Genomic DNA, 19,007 nt, shown 5'->3' on the forward strand with positions numbered 1-19,007 from the left:
TTCATTGGAAGGACTGATGCTGAAGCTGAAACTCCAATACTTTGGCCACCTGATGTGAAGAACTGACTCATTAGAAAAGATCCTGATGCTGGGAAAGATTGAAAGGGAGAAGAAGGGGATGACAGAAGAGGAAATGGTCGGATGGCATCACAGACTGGATGGACATGAGTTTGAGCCAGTTCCCAGAGTTGGTGATGGACAGGGAAGCCTGGCCTGTTGCAGTCCATGGGGTTGCAAAGAGTCGAACACGATTGAGCAACTGAACTAAATTAAACATGAGATTTTACCTCTGTGATCTTCTTTCTCCAAGTCTATGACCCCAGTCTAACCACAAAAAAACATCGGACAAGTTCCAGTCAAGGGATATCCAACAATATACTTTACCAGTATTCCTCAAAAGTGTTAAGGGTTTTAACACTTTAACAAAAACAAGTAAAAGTCTGAAAAAAACTGTCAAATCAAGAGAAGTCTAGGGAGACATGACAATCAAATGTAACATGGAATCCTGAATGGGATTCTGCAATAGAAAAAAGATTGCCGGGTAAAATCAAGGGAGATCTGAGTAAACTGTGGACTTTAGTTAATAATAATAATAATAATAATGTATCACTGCTGCTGCTGCTGTTAAGTTACTTCAGTCGTGTCCGACTCTGTGCGACCCCATAGACGGCAGCCCACCAGGCTCCCCCGTCCCTGGGATTCTCCAGGCAAGAACACTGGAGTGGGTTGCCATTTCCTTCTCCAATGCTTGAAAGTGAAAAGTGAAAATGAAGTCACTCAGTCGTGTCCGACTCTTTGCGACCCCATGGACTGCAGCCTACCAGGCTCCTCCATCCGTGGGATTTGCCAGGCAAGAGTACTGCAGTGGGGTGCCATCGCCTTCTCCTGCTGCTGCTGCTAAGTTGCTTCAGTCATGTCCGACTCTGTGCGACCCCATAGACGGCAGCCCACCAGGCTCCCCCATCCTTGGGATTCTCCAGACAAGAACACTGGAGTGGGTTGCCATAGCCTTCTCCTAATGTATCACTATTGGTTCATAAATTGTCCAAATACTCCCAGTGGCTCAGCAGTAAAGAATCCACCTGCAATGCGGGAGACACAGGGTCCATCCCTTGCTTGGGAGGATCCCCTGGAGAAGAAAATGCAACCCACACCAGTATTCTTGTCGAGAAAATCCTATGGACAGAGAAGCCTGGTAGACTAGAGTCCGTGGGGTCACAAAAGAGTCAGATGTGACTTAGGGACTAAACAACAATGGACTTTAGCTAACAATAGTAATGTATCACTATTGGCTTATTAATTGTGCAGACATCCAACGCCTAATGTGAGATATTACCAATAGGGAAAATTGTGTGTTAATATGGGAAAACCTATACTATCTGCTGATTTTTTCCTGTAAATCTGAAACTGTAATAAAAACAAGGCCTATTGATTAAAAAACAGAGTGACATGACTTGTGAAATTCAGGAGATGGCCCAGCCTCCAGGTACCTCACACTCCTAAGACCAAGATCGTTCTGTCACACACCCTTGCCTTTTGCCATTAGTGACTGATGTGAACTATTTCAGTTATGGCCAGTGCTATCTAGAATGAGCTGGAAACCTCATCACATAAGTCACTCTGTATCTTCTTACAAGTTGGGCCAATTCTGTACCTCCTGCCCACATCTCTGAATGGTTAACAACTGCTCATGGGCAGAAGGGGGATGGGGGAGGGGAGGAGATAGTCTTACCCCCAACAGAGTTTATGGAAGCTCAGGAACATATCCCATATACAACTTAAGCCTCATGTTTATGTCTGGGAATATATTAAATGCCATCTGCCTAACCATTTGCCATGTTATAAATTAAGGCGACATCAACAATGCTACAATGCCAAGGAGCACTCTGCTGCCTTCCAGTTTGATATTAAATGGGTTTTGTTACCAAACTCTCCTTACAAACAAGAAAAGAACAGTTGTAAGCCTTCTGGAGGAGCAGATGGTCCCGGAGGCTTCCCAACGCTGGCTTGCTGTGAAAGTTACAGGGTTTACATTTTCTTTTCTCTAAAGAGTTGTCTGAGTTATGGCTGCTATGCGGGAGAGCGAACATTGGGTGGGGGTGTTTAAACCATGGCCCTGCCACTTTCTTGCTGTGTGAACTTTGGTAGGTTACTTAACGTCTTGGAATCTCAGTTTTGTCACCTGTAAAATGGGGGTAACAACATCAACCTCAAGATATAAATGAGAAAACTCAGGGTTCCTCTAACTGCCCTTGAGTTCCAAGGAGGAATATATTTTCCCCTTGACCTAATGCACATACACACTCACACACATAATTGAAACAAAGCTTTCATTAGCAAAGCTAATCCTTGCAACACATGATATACTTCACACTGCTATGTTCAAAATGGATAACTAACAAGGACCTATTGTATAGCACATGGAACTCTCCTCAATTTGTATGGCAGCCTGGATGGGAGGTGGGTCTGGGGGAGAATGGATACATGTATATGTTGGCTGAGCCCCTTCACTGTTCACCAGAAACTACCACAACATTGTTAATCAGCTATACACCAATGCAAAATCAAAAGTTTAAAGTTTGAAAAAAAAGGAAAAAACATAAAGATTCTTTATTCATTTATTTATGTATTTATTTTTGAAACATAAAAAACACACACTGCATATGTATTGAAAATAAAGTTAGCAGGGAGAAAAGAAGCCAGACTTTTCTTGCAAAGTCAGTTTGATTTACGAGGTTGCTTTGACCAAGAGGACTGACTTGACTAATTAGATTGTACCATGTACACATAAATTAAACGTATTCATAAATTAAATGAGTAAAATCAAGATAGTGTATTTAAATACAGGAAAAAGTGCTTGACAGGTGAAAGTTATGCAGTGAATGCTAGCAGATAATATGGTGATCACTGGCATTATTATTGATCATGGCAAAGTGATGTGAAGAGGTAGAATATAAAACCATATCAATCTGTTCCCACAAATCCAGTCAGTAGGCTAGTTCTTTCCTAATCTCGAATTCTATCTACTAACAAAAGCAGTAGCATTTTAGTCTTTCCAGTGTCCAGCCCAGTACAGTGATAGAAACTCCAGTGCTTACTCCCGGAGGAGACTCTCCCCTCTTTCAGCTCCCGCAAGGAGCTGCCTCCCACAAGGTCAGCTTCTCTCTCTTCCTCACTTTCCTGCTATTTCAGAGTCCCCAGCAGGACTAACCCCCCATGTCCATGACAATGACCTGCTCTGCTCATGAATGCACCCTGTATTAGAGTGTTTCCTTCCCCATCTCTCTTCCTTCCTCCCCTACCAGTGCTTCTTGGGATCACCTTCAAAAAAAAAAAAAACTACTTACTTGCACTCACACTCTTGTCTCAGGGTCTACTTCTGGGAGAACGCATCCTCAGGCAGTCCCCTGCACATAATCCATCCTTAAAGTGCCTGTGAAATCAGCCTCAGGACAGATAGAGGGGTAATAGGACAGGTGGCTCAGTGGTAAAGAATCCTCCTGCCAATGCAAGAGACACAGGAGATGCAGCTTTGATCCCTAGGTTATGAAGATCCCCTGGAGGAGGAAATGGCAACCCACTCCAGTATTCTTGCCTGGAGAATCCCATGGACAGAGGAGCCTAGCGGGCTGCAGTTCTTGGGGTCACAAAGAGTCGGACACGACTTGGCACACACCCATGATAACGGCTATGGACATCACTCAATGTGTGGCAAATTATAAATTATTAAAGTAAAAACTAGGAATGTTCAGGCCTGCTCACTGTTCTGTTTAGGACCTATAGACTTACCGAAGCTACGTTCACTCATGCTGGCTCCGGTCCTTGCTGGGAACAAGTAAAGATGGTGCACCAGTCCTCGCCTTGAGCAGAGGCCAACCTTGAGGACTTAGCTGCTTTTCCCCTTTGTCATTTCCTCTTTGCATGGATGAAACCTCTGACCCTACATGGGTCTGAGTGGTGAAAGGCTTCTTCCAATAATGCACGACATCTATCTCTCCATCTTTTTTTTTGTTGTTTCTTTGCCAACTAAAGTGCTCTGATCTCAAACATGGTGAAAAAATTATTTGCCTATCTTTCTTAAAACATATCTAATACCCTCCAGGTTTAGAAGTGCTAAACCACCCCTTGTATAACTCACTGGAGTGCCCACAAAACTACATTTTCTTCAGACAAAACATATCTTTTATTGGGCTTGTGTCTGTGATAATGATGCAGGTGAATTTTATCATTCCTTTCACCCTACTGGTAATGAACAAATTCACTGCGTATTACTTTGGACTTGATCTCTGGCAAAACACTACTGGAACAAACAATTTGATTTGTCAACACCTTTACAAGGGCTCCTCAATCAATGTCACAAATCCAAATTTAAACAGCAAAGTACATTTGACTGCAAGACCCTAGACTGATTAGAGCTCCGAGTTCAGAGAATTGCTCCAGACAGGGCAGCAATCAGATTATTAACTCCACTTGAAAATACTCTCTGCTGCCCGGGATTAGCATGCATATTTTGATATAGATCGATAAGCAATCTCCTTTCTATAAGAAATGCCTGCAACATTCATTTGGCTGATCAAAGGCAGATATCAGCTGGCTGTGACAGCTAGCTATTGTTTCCCCGCTTTCTTTACAGAAGAGCCTCTATTAAAAAAATTCTCTGGCTCTTTTTCGGCTAATAGTGGAAGCCAACAGAGAGTCACAAAATCCCATCTCCTTCTCGATACTGAAACACAATTAGTGCAGCAGGGACTTGAGTCCTTTCTGTGCTAACTTAACCCATTTCCACTGTGTTCACTGACAAGAAATGGCAAGTTTCTTCTCCTCCCCTCCGTCCCCCATTCCCTTCCACTCTGACATTGTTCATGGCTGTAGTGGTCCCAGTGGTCTGGGACTGTTAGAAGGATGGGCCCCATCCTTTGGCATCTAGTTGCTTCCTTGATGAGGTCAAAGTTCATATGTGAAAACTCTGATACCGTATTAAATGAGTTAGCTCAGCTTTAGATTCTGGTTGTGGACACAGAATTGATTCATTGCTTTAAAAGCTGTTATTCAGTCCCTTAACCTTTATCTCTCTCCCACTTCTTTTCTAAAATATCATTTTCTTGTTGGAAATAATTTTTATTTGCATTCTCTGCCTGTTTTCTCCACCTCAAACTCTTTTCCCCTCACCTACAGCTTTCTTGTACTACTAGCTCACTAACGAAAACCTAACTTACACATCAGTTGTTCCCTTCTGTCTGAAGATCCCAATAAATAAAAGCAAGATACAGTCCCTCTCAAGACAGATGGCTAAGGGACAAATGTGGGTTACAGAATAGTTTGCACAGTGTTATTTAGTTTTTATTTAAAAAACAAAAGTATGCTTGTGTTTATATGTGCCTATATACATACATTCACTACATGTATATGTTTGCTATGTATATGCATACAAACACACCTATATAAACATACACGCACACAAACACACATATACGAGAAATTCTACAGTCATTGGTTATAGAAGGATGATTAATGGAGAGCTTATGTTCTGCTTCTCTGTTTCTGTTCTCTTAGGATTTTTAAGCTTTTGTGTTATAATTCAGGAAATGAATGACCTTAAGAATGTGAATCAGAAATGTCTCGCATATTCTTACTATGTATATGCTCTGATTTGTTTCTAAACTTTTTGCCATGAGATGTCAAAATGTTTCTCTTGGAAGTCCCTGAAAGCGCTTTTTGATGGCTAGCTCTCAGCGAGCACATCACCGGGCTTGTGTCAATAATATGGCAACTGCTAGGTGTATTTGGAGAAGGGAATGGCAGACCACTTCAGTATTCTTGCCGTGAGAACCCCATGAACAGCATGAAAAGGCAAAAAGATATGACACTGAAAGATGAACTCCCCAGGTTGGTAGTTCCCCAATATGCTCCTGGAGAAGAGTGGAGAATTAACTCCAGAAAGAATGAAGACATGGAGCCAAAGCAAAAACAGTGCCCAATTGTAATGTGACTAATGGAAGTAAAATCCAGTGCTATAAAGAACAAAATTGCATAGGAATCTGGAATGTTAGGTCCATGAATCAAGGTAAATTAGAAGTGGTCAAACAGGAGATGGCAAGAGTGAACAATGACATTTTAGGAATCAGTGAACTACAATGGACCGGAATGGGCAAATTTAACTCAGATGACCATTATATCTACTATTGTGGGCAAGAATCCCTTAGAAGAAATGGAGTAGCCATCATGGTCAACAAAAGAGACCAAAATGCAGTATTTGAGTGCAATCTCAAAAACGACAGAATGATCTCTGTTCATTTCCAAGGCAAACCAATCAATATCACAATAATCCAAGACTATGCCCCAACCACTAATGCCGAAGAAGCTTAAGTTGAATGGTTCTATGATGACCTACAAGACCTTGTAGAACTAACACCAAAAAAAGATATCCTTTTCATCACAGGGGACTGGAATGCAAAAGTAGGAAGTCAAGAAATACCTGGAGCAACAGATAAGTTTGGCCTTAGAGTACAAAATGAAGCAGGGCAAAGGCTAACAACACACTGGTCATAGCAAACACCCTTGTCCAACAACACAAGAGATGACTCTACACATGGACATCACCAGATGGTCAATATTGAAATCAGATCAATTATATTCTTCACAAACAAAGATGCAGAAGCTCTGCTGCTGCTGCATCACTTCAGTCATGTCCGACTCTGTGCGACCCCATAGACGGCAGCCAACCAAGCTTCCCCTCCTTGGGATTCTCCAGGCAAGAACACTGGAGTGGGTTGCCATTTCCTTCTCCAATGCAGGAAAGTGAAAAGTGAAAGTGAAGTCACTCACTCGTGTTCGACTCTAGCGACCCCATGAACTGCAGCCTACCAGGGTCCTCCGTCCATGGGATTTTCTAGGCAAAAGTACTGGAGTTGGGTGTCATTGCCTTCTCTGGGAGAAGCTCTATACAGTCAGCAAAAATAAGACCAGGTGCTGACTGTGGCTCAGTTCAGGAACTCCTTATTGCAAAATTCAGACTTAAATTGAAGAAAGTAGGGAAAACTATCCACGTTTGACCTAAATCAAATCCCTTACTATTATACAGTGGAAGTGACAGATAGATTCAAGGGATTAAATCTGATAGACAGAGTGCCTGAAGAACTATGGATGGAGGTTCATGACATTGTTCAGGAGGTGGTGATCAAGACCATCCTCAAGAAAGAGAAATGCAAAAAGGCAAAATGGTTGTCTAAGTAGGCCTTACAAACAGCTATGAAAAGAAGAGAAGTGAAAGGCAATATAGAAAAGGAAAGATATACCCATCTGAATGCAGAGTTCCAAAGAATAGCAAGGAGAGATTAAAAAAAAGAAAAGCCTTCCTCAATGATCAATGGAAAGAAAATAGAATAGGAAAGACTAGAGATCTCTTCAAGAAAACTAGAGATACCAAGGGGATATTTCATGTAAAGATGAGCACAATAAAGGACAGAAATGGTGTGGACCTAATAGAAGCAGAAGATATTAAGAAGAGGTGGCAAGAATACACAGAAAAACTATACAAAAATATATTAATGACCCAGATAACCACCTAGAGCCAGACATCCCAGAATGAGAAGTCAAGTGGGCCTTAGGAAGCATCAATATGAGCAAAGCTAGTGGAGGTGATGGAATTCCAGCTGACCTATTTCAAATCCTAAAAGATGATGCTGTGAAAGTGCTGCATTCAATATCCCAGCAAATTTGGAAAACTCAGCAGTGGCCACAGGACTGGAAAAGGTCAGTTTTCATTCCAATCCTAAAGAAAGGCAAAGGCAATGTCAAACTAGTGAACAAATGCACTCTTCTCACACGCTAGCAAAGTAATGTTCAGAGTTCTCCAAGCCAGGCTTTGATACTATGTGAACTGAGAAATTCCCAATGTTCAAGCTGAATTTAGAAAAGGCAAAGGAACCAGAGATCAAATTGCCAACATCCATTGGATCATCGAAAATGCAAAAGAGTTCCAGAAAAATATCTACTTCTGCTTTATTGACTATGCCAAAGCCTTTGACTGTGTAGATCACAACAAAGTGTGGAAAAGTCTTCAAGAGATGAGAATACCAGACCACCTGACCTGTCTCCTGAGAAATCTGTATGCAGGTCAAGAAGCAACAGTTAGAACTGGACATGGAACAACAGACTGTTTCCAAATTGGGAAAGGATTACGTCAAGGCTATATATTGCCACCCTGCATATTCAACTTATATGCAGAGTACATCATGCAAAATACCAGGCTGGATGAAGCACAAGCTAGAATCAAGATTGCCAGGAGAAATATCAATAAACTCATATATGTGGATGACACCACCCTTATGGCAGAAAATGAAGAGGAACCAAAGAGCCTCTTGATGAAAGTGAAAGAGGAGAGTGAAAAAGCTAGCTTAAAACTCAACATTCAAATAAAGAAGATCATGGCATCTGGTCCCATCACTTCATGGCAAATAGATGGCAAACAATGGAAACAGTGATAGACTTTATTTTTGGGGGCTCCAAAATCACTGCAAATGGTGACTGCAGCCATGAAATTAAAAGACACTTGCTCCTTGGAAGAAAAGTTATGACCAACCTAGACAGCATATTAAAAAGCAGAGACATTACTTTGCCAGCAAAGGTCCATCTAGTCAAAGCTATGGTTTTTATAGTAATCATGTATGGATGTGAGAGTTGGACCATGAACAAAGCTTAATGCTGAAGAACTGATGCTTTTGAACTGTGGTGTTGGAGAAGACTCTTGAGAGTCCCTTGGAGTGTAAGGAGATCAAATCAATCAATCCTAAAGGAAATCAGTCCTGAATATTCAGTGGAAGGACTGATGTTGAAGCTGAAACTCCAATACTGGCCACCTGATGTGAAGAACTGACTCATTGGAGAAGACCCTGATGTTGGGAAAGATTGAAGGCGGGAAGAGAGGGGGACAACAGAGGATGAGATGGTTGGGTAGCATCACCAACTCAATGGACATGAGTTTGAGCAAGGTCCAGAAGTTGGTGATGGACAGGAATGTCTGGCTTACTGCAGTCCATGGGGTTGCAATGAGTTGGATACGACTGAGTGACTGAACTGAACTGAACTGAACTGAGGTGTGTGGTAAGAGGGTGGTGACATACTCTGAAGGATTATTTGATTTGTTTTAAAATCTCACAGGATCTGAATGGACTATGGGGAAGTAGAGCTTCAAGGAGTGAAAATATACATTTTAGTATGGCTTAAAATAAATGCACTTGTCATCTGAGGTATACCTGAAACCACACAAATAGATAATATCCAGATTGAAAACTGTAATAAAGAGGTAAAAGTATGCAGTAATATATAATTTTAGAACACTTAAATCTTTGAAGTAATTAAAACACTGAGTATTTCCTTGAAATCTTTAATTTTTCTCTCTGTCAATATAATATTTGATATATTAAATATTTGAAATATCTCTGAAAAGGGATATAATAAGCCTAAGCTTTGTCCAAGTAACTTCAAATGTGCTGAAAGTGGCATTTAGGGACATCCTTTGAGTTTCTTAAGACAGATATCCTTTATAGGTTTACATTATCCTGGGCTTCCCAGGTGGCACTAGTGGTAAGGAATCTGCCTGCCCATGCAGGAGACACAAGACACGCAGGTTTGATCCCTGGGTGGAGAAGATCCCCTGGAGGAAGGCACAGCAACCCACTCCAATATTCTTACCTGAATAATCCCAAGGACAGAGGAGCCTGGCAGGCTACAGTCCATGGGATTGCAAAGAGTCAGACATGACTGAGCACAGCACAGCAACTGCAATCTTCCCAGTAACGTGGTGGGCTAATTCCCACCTTGCAGATATTTATTCCCATCTTAGAGATAAGGAAACTGCGGTTCAAATAGCTGAATCAATTACCCATGACTTTCGATTTAGATCTGACTAGAAGCTGGGAAGAAGAGAGACTTAAACTTCTATGGCATCTGGAAGCACCTTACACCTTATGATGTAATTAATTTTTAGTGTCAAAAAACCAAGTTGTAAAAGTGGCATTCGTGAAAATATCTCTTTTTCAGGAATACAACAGAATTGATCCTTATGATTGATGTGGAATCTTGCTTGGAGAGTCATACTTCTGACATACTCATAGGAACTGGAGGACTCTGCCATTTCTGATAAACTTTAGTTATATTGATTTAGAAAATGTTGGACTTCCCTGGAAGCTCAGATGGTAAAGCATCCGCCTTCAATGCAGGAGACCTGGGTTCGATCCGTGGGTCAGGAAGATCCCCTGGAGAAGGAAATGGCAACCCACTCCAGTGTTCTTGCCTGGAAAATTCCATGGATGGAGGAGCCTGGTAGGCTACAGTCCATGGGGTCGCAAAGGGTCGGATTTAGGCCCAATAAATAATTATATTTGATAGAAATGTATATAAACATGACTTAGTAGGGGCAGGCTTGCATCTCTTTCTGATTAAAACATGCATCCTGGCTGAACCTCTTACTTGTTGGGCAACTTTGGTCAAATTTCTTAACTTCTCTGTGATTTCTTTGCTAAACAGGATGGTAATAATGGTGTCTACCTTGTGTGGTTGCTGTGAGGTTTAAGCAAGATGACATGTGCGAAGTTCTTGAAATAGCACTGGAACATGCTATTTTTAAACTTGTATTGATAACATTTATTTTGTACTCATTTTTAAACTTACTTCAGTTGCATTTCCAGTTTATATATAATTTAACAGACACATTATAGCTTGTGAGTTATTTGCAAAAACTGAACTGATGTACACACCTTTTCTTAGAGGTAAAAAAGCACATAAGGAATGAACATGAGATGCAGGGCCACCTCTGGTAATTACACAACAATTTAGCTCTGTGCAGCCACTGTAATAGAAGGTTGTTGTCGTTTAGTCGCTAAGTCATGTCCAACTCTTTTGTGACCCCATGGACTATAACTACCAGGCTCCTCTGTCCATGGGATTTCTCAGGCAAGAATGCTCGTGTCGGTTGCCATTTCTTTTTCCAGGGGATCTTCCCAACCCAGAAATCCAACCTGCATCTCCTGCATTACAGGCAGATTCTTTACCACTGAGCCGCCTGGGAAGCCCATAATAGAAGGGCTTTATTTCTTTACTTATTTACTCAATAAATATTAAGAGTTATTAGGAACAGCAACAATACATTTCCTCAAGCTTTGGTTTTCTTATCTATCCAATCAGGAGCTAGAAAAAAAAACAGAGTTTTTTTCTTTTTTAAATGGGTCTTTCCACTTATAACATTTTCTGATTGACTAGGTTGTTTTTCCCTCTGTTGTAAAGACATAAATCTTTAGCTGCAGATATTGAAAATGGCTATATCTGTTCCCAACATTCTTAAATTTTCAAAATAATTTCATATACTTTATCTCTCATGAATCATCCTAAGATGAGGTGAATGCAGAATTATTTAAGAAATATTTATTAAGCATCGACTGTGTGCCAAGGCATCGTGTTAGGTGCTAACATACCAAAATGCTAATGTGTTTGCCCTCTGGAACCTCATAGTCTCATGAAAAATTATTAGTCTAGTTTGAAATAAAGGCATGTAGAAATGAAGCAAATTTCTCTTTAATCATCAAAACCTGGGGCTTCTTCATTCCCAGTTTTGTTCCATGAAGATAGTGGGCTTGTGGCCTGCAAGCCACAAAGGTCTCAGGAAGGAAGGAAAGGCAGGAGGGAGGGAAGGACAGTTTTACTCAGGATCAGTTGACGATGGTTAACTGTAACACGGGGCTGGAGTTCTAGCTGGAATTATAAAAGGGAAAACAGTTTAATCATCATCTAATAAACACAATTTAACTAGTATGGGGGACCTGTCCAAATAGTCTGTCCAAGAAGGAAACAACTAGCTTTGTCATTCTTGACCTTGATTTGTACGTATTATGCTTGTTTTCATTATGCTCTTACCCCTATAACTTTAGGTTTGAAAATTCAGCTTTCCATGTGCCTGAGCTTGTTCCTGAAACCATCAGACCTAGCCACCTCAAAGGCCATGGACTTACAAAGGAAAGCATTTTTCATAAGGTCTTGCCACATGAGAACCTAACTGAAGTAGGAACTCACTTCCTAGTAGCAGGTATTAAGGTTCTCTGGACTTCCACGATGCCAATTTACATGTCAGTCATTTTCTTGGCACTCTAAGTGGCAAACCCTCAAAAGTGTCATCGTCAGAAAAGACAACAAATTCCCCTTGCCAGGCCAATTGGGTTTTGCTGTCTTGGTGCTGTGTGGTAACTGCCTGCCTTGGGCATTTTCCTAAGCACCTTCCTGCTACAATCTGTTATATATAATGACTTGGCAAATGTATTTCTTCTTCCCTGACTGAGGAAGAAAAATGGTTTTCATTTCTAGTCCAATAATATAGGACTTCTGCAGCAAGAAAAGTGAATCTAACTTTTTGATCCACCTAGTCAAGCCAAAAAGGACATTAGGATCATGTTACTAACCATCTAGGCCTGTGTCCTATATCAAATCATGGCTTTTTCCTTGTGAGAATGATGCTGTTGACAAGGATTCAGACAATTTAAGGGCACGCCTGATGAAAAATCTCGTTTTTCTCCTTGGCCTGCCACAGATAAATCAAATGCAAAGTTTGTGAGAATCACAATGGGTGTCCCTTTGTGGGGACACGTTCTCCTTCTGAAGTGAAAGATTAAGTGCAAGAGGCAATCCAGATTATTGGATAACTGTAAAAATCAATGAATGAAAAATATTCTTCTCTGTTGAATGGGGTAATTTATTCTCATCAATGGCACAAGAGGTCAGAGAATGGTTCTTGCTTCATTAGTTCCCTCACGGCAAGACACGTCTGGGGCCACCCGAGGGACTGTCTATACTAGGACATGGTCAACACCCCCAACTTGTAGTGTTATTGGAAGTAAAAGTTGCTGAAAGACAGTAAATTGCTATGTTTTCTAATACTCAGATGATTTACTTAGTGTGTGGGGACAAATGCCATCCTTACACTGCCTGGTTTGATTTGTAAAATTATAGTGATTTGTGAGTCTACAAAATAAAGGTCAAGAGTCACATCATCTTGCCCATAGGACTTCCTTCCAAATGTATTTTGGAAGACATTTTCTATAAGTATCCCAGGGTCCAACACATATAAGTTATTTAATAAATGTTTCTTAACGTCTCTACATTTAAAAAAAATGTATATTTGTGTTTGGCACATAATAGGTATTCATTAATAAACAGCTATTTTTAATAAGGAAATTATATCATATGCTATTAATTATAATAATGTGCTTTTTGTCCTAGATCTAATCTTTATAATCCAGTGGGAGAAGCATTAGAACTATACATATGATTTCACATACTATGATGCAAGCAAGGATAAATGTATGCACAAAGTATTACAATCACACAGAAGAGAAGGGGGTAGTTGAGGAAGGCCTTATAATGGAGGTAATGGCTGAGCAGATTTGAAAGATGAAGAGGAGTTAGGGAGGTGAGGGTGGGTAAGCAGAGAAAAGTATTTCATGCCAAAGGAAACTCTGTGAAAAGACACAAAGGCACAAATACTCAGAGTTTGTGTGCCAAACCGTAAGTAAATCAGTTTTGGAAGATTATGGTTTATCTTAATGGCTAAACATTCCATATGCACAGTGTGGAAAACAATGTGAATTCTGCTTTGGTTGCATAGTTTTCTATAAATTGAAAATTAGATATAGTTGGCTAATGGTTCTCTTAAAGTCTTTTATGTTCTTACTGACTTTCTCTCTACTTGCTATATTGATTATTAAGAATTATTGAAATCTCCAAATGTTACTGTGGATCTTTTTTTTTTTTTTTTTACAGTTTTATCAGTCTTGTTTCATCTATTTTGAACATCTACTACTAAATGTATAAACTCTTAACATCACAAAAATATTCCTGATGAAATTAACTTCTTTATCATTACGAAGTTACTTTCTTGTGTTTAGTAATACTGTTTGCTCTGAAATCTACTTTGGCTGGCATTCCTATTCTTTTGCTTTTAGCCTATTTATGTCTATTCAGTGGCTCAGCTAGTTAAGACTGCCTGCAATGTGGGAGACTTGGGTTTGATCCCTGGGTAGGGAAGATCCCTGGGTTGGGAAGATCCCCTGAAGAAGGGAAAGGCTATTCACTCCGGTATTCTGGCCTGGAGAATTCCATGGGCTATATAGTCCATGGGGTCACAAAGAATTGGACAGGACTGAGCGACTTTCACTTTCATTTTAAAGTACAGCTATTGTAGGCAGCATATAGTTGGGTTCTTGTTTGTTCATCCAACTTGACAACCTCTGCTTTTTAATTAGACTGTTTAGACCATTTACATTTAATATAATTATTGGCATAATTAATATAAATATATTATTTTACTAGTTGCTTTTTACTGATTTCATTTATTCATATTCATTTTTCCTTCTTTTTCCAAGAGTTTGGTATTAAGTACTTTTTATTACTCCTTTTTTATCTCCTTAGCTGATTTTTTAACTATAACTGTTTTGTTATTTTACTGGCTGCTTTAGAATTTCTGTGCACTTTAAACTTACCACTATCTACCTTCAAGTAATATTTACCAACTCATGTAGCCTAAAAGAACTTTTGAATAATTACCTTCACTCCTCCTTTCTCAGTCATTGTGTTATTGTTACCATACATTTTATTTCTATATATGCTATAAACTTTACATCACGTTATTAACCTTATATCACATAGTATCAATTCTCATATAAAGAGTTAGTTATACTTTAAAGATACTTAAATAACAACAACAACAAAAACCTACATATATATATCCATGTGGTTATCATTTCTGGAACTCTGAATTTGTGTGTGTGTGTAGATCCTTATTCCCATTTGGTACCACTTCTATCTGCCTGAAGGACTTACTTTAATGTTTCTCACACTGTGAGTCTCCTCCAAGATATTGCTTTTCTGGAAAAAAAAAAAAACAAAACTTTTTTTACTTTACATATTAAATTTTATATAACAGTTTCAGATTCACAGAAAAATTGTGAAGATAGGTGGGAGGTGAGATAGAAAGAGAGAGAAACTAGCACTTAGAGGATACCATTTGAGTTGCACTAGCTATAGTCCAGAAAATACATTTCAGACCCAGTACATGGGAATGACAGTGGAGAGGAAAGGTAGACTTCAAAAATGATTAGGAAGTGCATGTGCTAGGAATTGTGGGTTGGCAGCCAAATGACTGTGGTGGTGATGAGCTTATCCATCTATGTCCTGTCAGGAAAACATGAACCACTTTGGATTTTTAAGCCAAGAGGAGTTTAGCTCAAGGTATTAGTTATAACATTTTGGGGAAAGCTGGAACATCAAAACAGGAAATAGATATTATCTGGAAACTGCAAACCTACTACTGCCTCTGGGATGGAGCCCAAAAACCCCAATTCACTGCTCCTGTTACTGGAAGCATAAACTTACGGTGCTAACCAGTGATCTATGCCGTTGACCCTAATACTAGTGGAGCTGTTGCTGAGATGCTGCTGGAAACCCAGATGCTGAAGCTGTGTGAGAGTCACCTCTGCTACTGTTTGCAGAAGTGTCACCAAAAGTAGACAAGCTTCTAGCTTGTCTCTGCCTTCTACCCTGTCAAGAATGCTGCCTCCTGGAACCAAGTAGGCAAGGAGATTTAAGTAAAAAGAATTTGCAGACTTTCACATTAAGAGGTACAGAGCAAACAGAAGAATGGATATGAGATGAGAGGCCACAATATATGATATATATTTGGCATAGAAAGTAAGAGATGGGGGTATGGTTTCTATTTGTGCTGAAGAAGGAGATACTGGAAAGTTATCCCAGGGATCTATCAGTTATATCATGTTTCTTGTTCCATAGGAAGGCTAAAATCACCTCTCAGCTCAAAGAGAGAAAACTTGGTGCCTGGACTCAAAAAGTGCACAGTTCCAAATGGGTCAGGCCACCATTACATGCTTTCCTGTCATAACAGGTAATTGCAATTAAGGCTTCCCTAGTGGCTCAGTGGTAAAGAATCTGCCTGCCAATGCAGGAGACACAGGTTCAATCTCTGGGTTGGGAAGATCCCCTGAAGAAGGAAATGGCAACCCACTCCAGTATGCTTGCCTGGGAAATCCCATGGACACAGGAACCTGGAAAGCTACAGTCAACAGAGCTGCAAAAGAGTCAGATATGAATTAGGGACTCAACAACAATTGTAATTAAATCATTAAGTGAGACTATAAACTCTGTGAGGGTAGAATGTGTTTGCCTTGCATGCATAGTGGTAAGTAGCTTAGCCGTATTTGACTCTTTGTGACCCTATGGATCATAGCCCTTCAGGCTCTTCTGTCCATGGGATTCTTTAGGAAAGAACACTGGAGTGGGTTTCCATTCCCTCCTCCAGGAGAATCTTCCCAAGCCAGGGATTAAACCCGTGTCACTTACGTTTCCTGCATTGGCAGGTGGGTTCTTTACCACTAGCGCCATTTGGGGATCTGTGTTTGCCTTGGTTACACCTATATCTCAGCATCTTTAATGGTCTATAGTATAGTATAGTGTTAGTTGCTCAGTCGTGTCCATCTCTCTGCAACCCCATAGACTGTAGCCCACCAGGCTCCTCTGTCCATGGAATTCTCCAGGCAAGAATATTGGAGTAGGTAGCCATTCCCTTCTCCAGGGGATCTTCCCAATCCAGGGATCAAACCTGGGTGTCCTGCATTAAAGGCAAATTCTTTACAATCTGAGCCACCAGGGTAGCCCCTTTAATGATCTGCTGCTGCTGCTAAGTCCCTTCAGTTGTGTCCGACTCTTAGCGACTCCACGGACTACAGCCCACCAGGCTCCTCCGTCCACGGGATTTTCCAGGCAAGAGTACTGGAGTGGGTTGCCATTGCCTTCTCCGATTTAGTGGTCTAATACATAGTAAATACTCAACAAATATTTGTTAACCAAGTGCATGAGTGATTGTTGAATGAATCCTGTTAGGGAGACTGGACACATAGGTAAAACAAAGAAAAATGTCACCCAATAGTTGCAATAGGACAGAAGAGATTGCAAAACTCTGGATGGTCAGATGGATCTGAAGGTGAGGGAAGGTCATGAGTGAGGGGGAACTGGAGAAGCCTTGCATAGAGTGTATCTGTGTGTCTGGAGCTGAACTGAACAGGAGGGAGAGGCAGGTCTTGGCCTTTCTCTGGAAACTCCTATGAAGGAGAGACTTAGTGAAAAGAGTACGGGGCCGCTTTGTGTACAGGGTGTTCTATATTTCTTCTCTTGCCATCTAGAAAAGAATGACTCCCTGTTTTCATTGGGAAATACAGAGACTTTTCCTATGATGAGAGCAGAGGCTTTGTGGTGATTAATTTTAGCTTGGATTATGGATATGTAATAATAAAGGCCATTTAAAAACTGATTATAGATGTTTATTTTTAAAGCACTAAAATGCTGAAACCCCATGCTCAACTAGAGTAAAAAGCTTAATTAAAAGCAGAACCTTTCTAAAGGGCAATCGGACCTAGTATCCATATAAAACCCCCACACTGGGCATAGGAGACACCAACAACCCAAAGGCCAACAATAAATGCACCCCATAAAACCAGAAATAAAATGAGCTCTGTCTGAGGCATGCAGCAAGGGGAGGGGCGGCCCCGCGGCTGTATAATTGTCCAGCCCTCACCTCATTGAGGCCAATTACCTAGGGGAGGATTAGAAACTGACCTGGAGGTGACCACTTGTGCTTTAAAGTGGAAATCCAAAGTGGAAAGAGCTCGCCCAAGGGATGAGGGCTGGAGGTGTGACAAGACCCGGGGGCATGGGCACTGAGGAGCGTTCTGGCTCCTTCTGCCCTCACCTTCCCAGGAGAGGCATCCTGGATTTTCTGACTCACCCGGTGATGAGGTCAGCAATCCCTGTCCACACTGTAGGACCTGCTGGAGTCAAGAGCTGGATTTAAGGAAAATGCCAGGGAGCCCTGTGAGCACACAGAAGGCAGTGCCACAAGGTGGGGTAAAGGGGAATGAATGGAAAGACTCACTCCCCTGTGTGTGGTCCCAGAACGGCAGCCTCAACACTACCTGAGAGCTGGTTGGACATACTCAGGCCACTCTCCAGAACCACTGAAGCAGAATCTGCATTTGAAGGAGATTCCAAGGTGGACCGAGACTAAATAAAAATGCTCTCCGCATCTGTATCATGGCCATGCTTACCCCAGCATCCCCAGCTCTGAAGAGGGAATATAGAGAAGGAAGAATGAGCTGTGCAGATCAGAAAGGGCCTTCAAAAGGCAGATATGTCAGATTAATGTTAGGGGAAATGACAGAGATGTTCCTGCTGTGCAGATTAAAAGAGTTGCTATAAAAGGAGACCCAAGATTGACACACCTCCACCTCCCACAGTCTCTAGAAAATAAACAACGGACACATATGGGTGGAGCTTACAAGTGTGGCTCAGAGTCAGACTGCCCTGGGATTTGCCAGCATGCCACTGCTTGGTTGGTAGTCTAGCAAATTATATCACCTTTTTGTGCCCTAGTTTCCCCATCTGAAACATGGGGATGTTATAGGATATTACTTGAGTCAAGACATAACGCGTAGACAACAGTGCTTTCTCCCAACCAAGTGCTCTGTAAATGATAACCACTGTTATTATCTTACGTAGCATCCTGGAAAGTCACTGAAATAATGCACCAAAAGCAACAGCAGCATTACTTACCTTGTTGAGTTGCCAAGTAAGTAAAACAAGAGACCTGAAATGGGTCCACAGAGGAGTAAGGATTTAAGAGCGATTTATGGATGTCATCGTTGCCGCTGCCATTATCGTCATTGTTTGAGGACCATGTCCACAAATCATGTCCCCCCCATTAAATATCCTGAGCATCCACAAGGCCCACCCAAAGTTCTGCAGATGAAATTCTCAGCAGAGCTAATGTATAAAAGCAAACCCATACCCCTCCATACACACACACACACACATGTGTACATGTGCTCACACACACAAACACACCACACAAACACAAACACATCATATTTAACTCCCTGGCAGCTATGTGCGAAATG

General features: G+C 41.0%; 1 long non-coding RNA gene across 2 annotated transcripts in view; it reads right to left on the minus strand.

The window, feature by feature from the left end:
- LOC109573051 (uncharacterized) overlaps positions 1 to 19,007 on the minus strand; it is a 71,267-nt gene that overhangs the window by 12,716 nt on the left and 39,544 nt on the right. The window contains exons 2-3 of one of the 2 annotated variants that reach the window (XR_002182894.2): positions 14,762 to 14,910; positions 2,607 to 11,748 (exon numbers count right to left, since the gene is read on the minus strand). This is a non-coding gene — a long non-coding RNA (uncharacterized lncRNA). Of the gene's footprint in view, positions 1 to 2,606; positions 11,749 to 14,761; positions 14,911 to 19,007 lie in introns of those variants that run through there. The other variant, XR_011561477.1, reaches the window with a different exon arrangement.

This window comes from Bos indicus, chromosome 18 (assembly GCF_029378745.1).
Source record: "Bos indicus isolate NIAB-ARS_2022 breed Sahiwal x Tharparkar chromosome 18, NIAB-ARS_B.indTharparkar_mat_pri_1.0, whole genome shotgun sequence".
NCBI lineage: Eukaryota > Metazoa > Chordata > Mammalia > Artiodactyla > Bovidae > Bos > Bos indicus.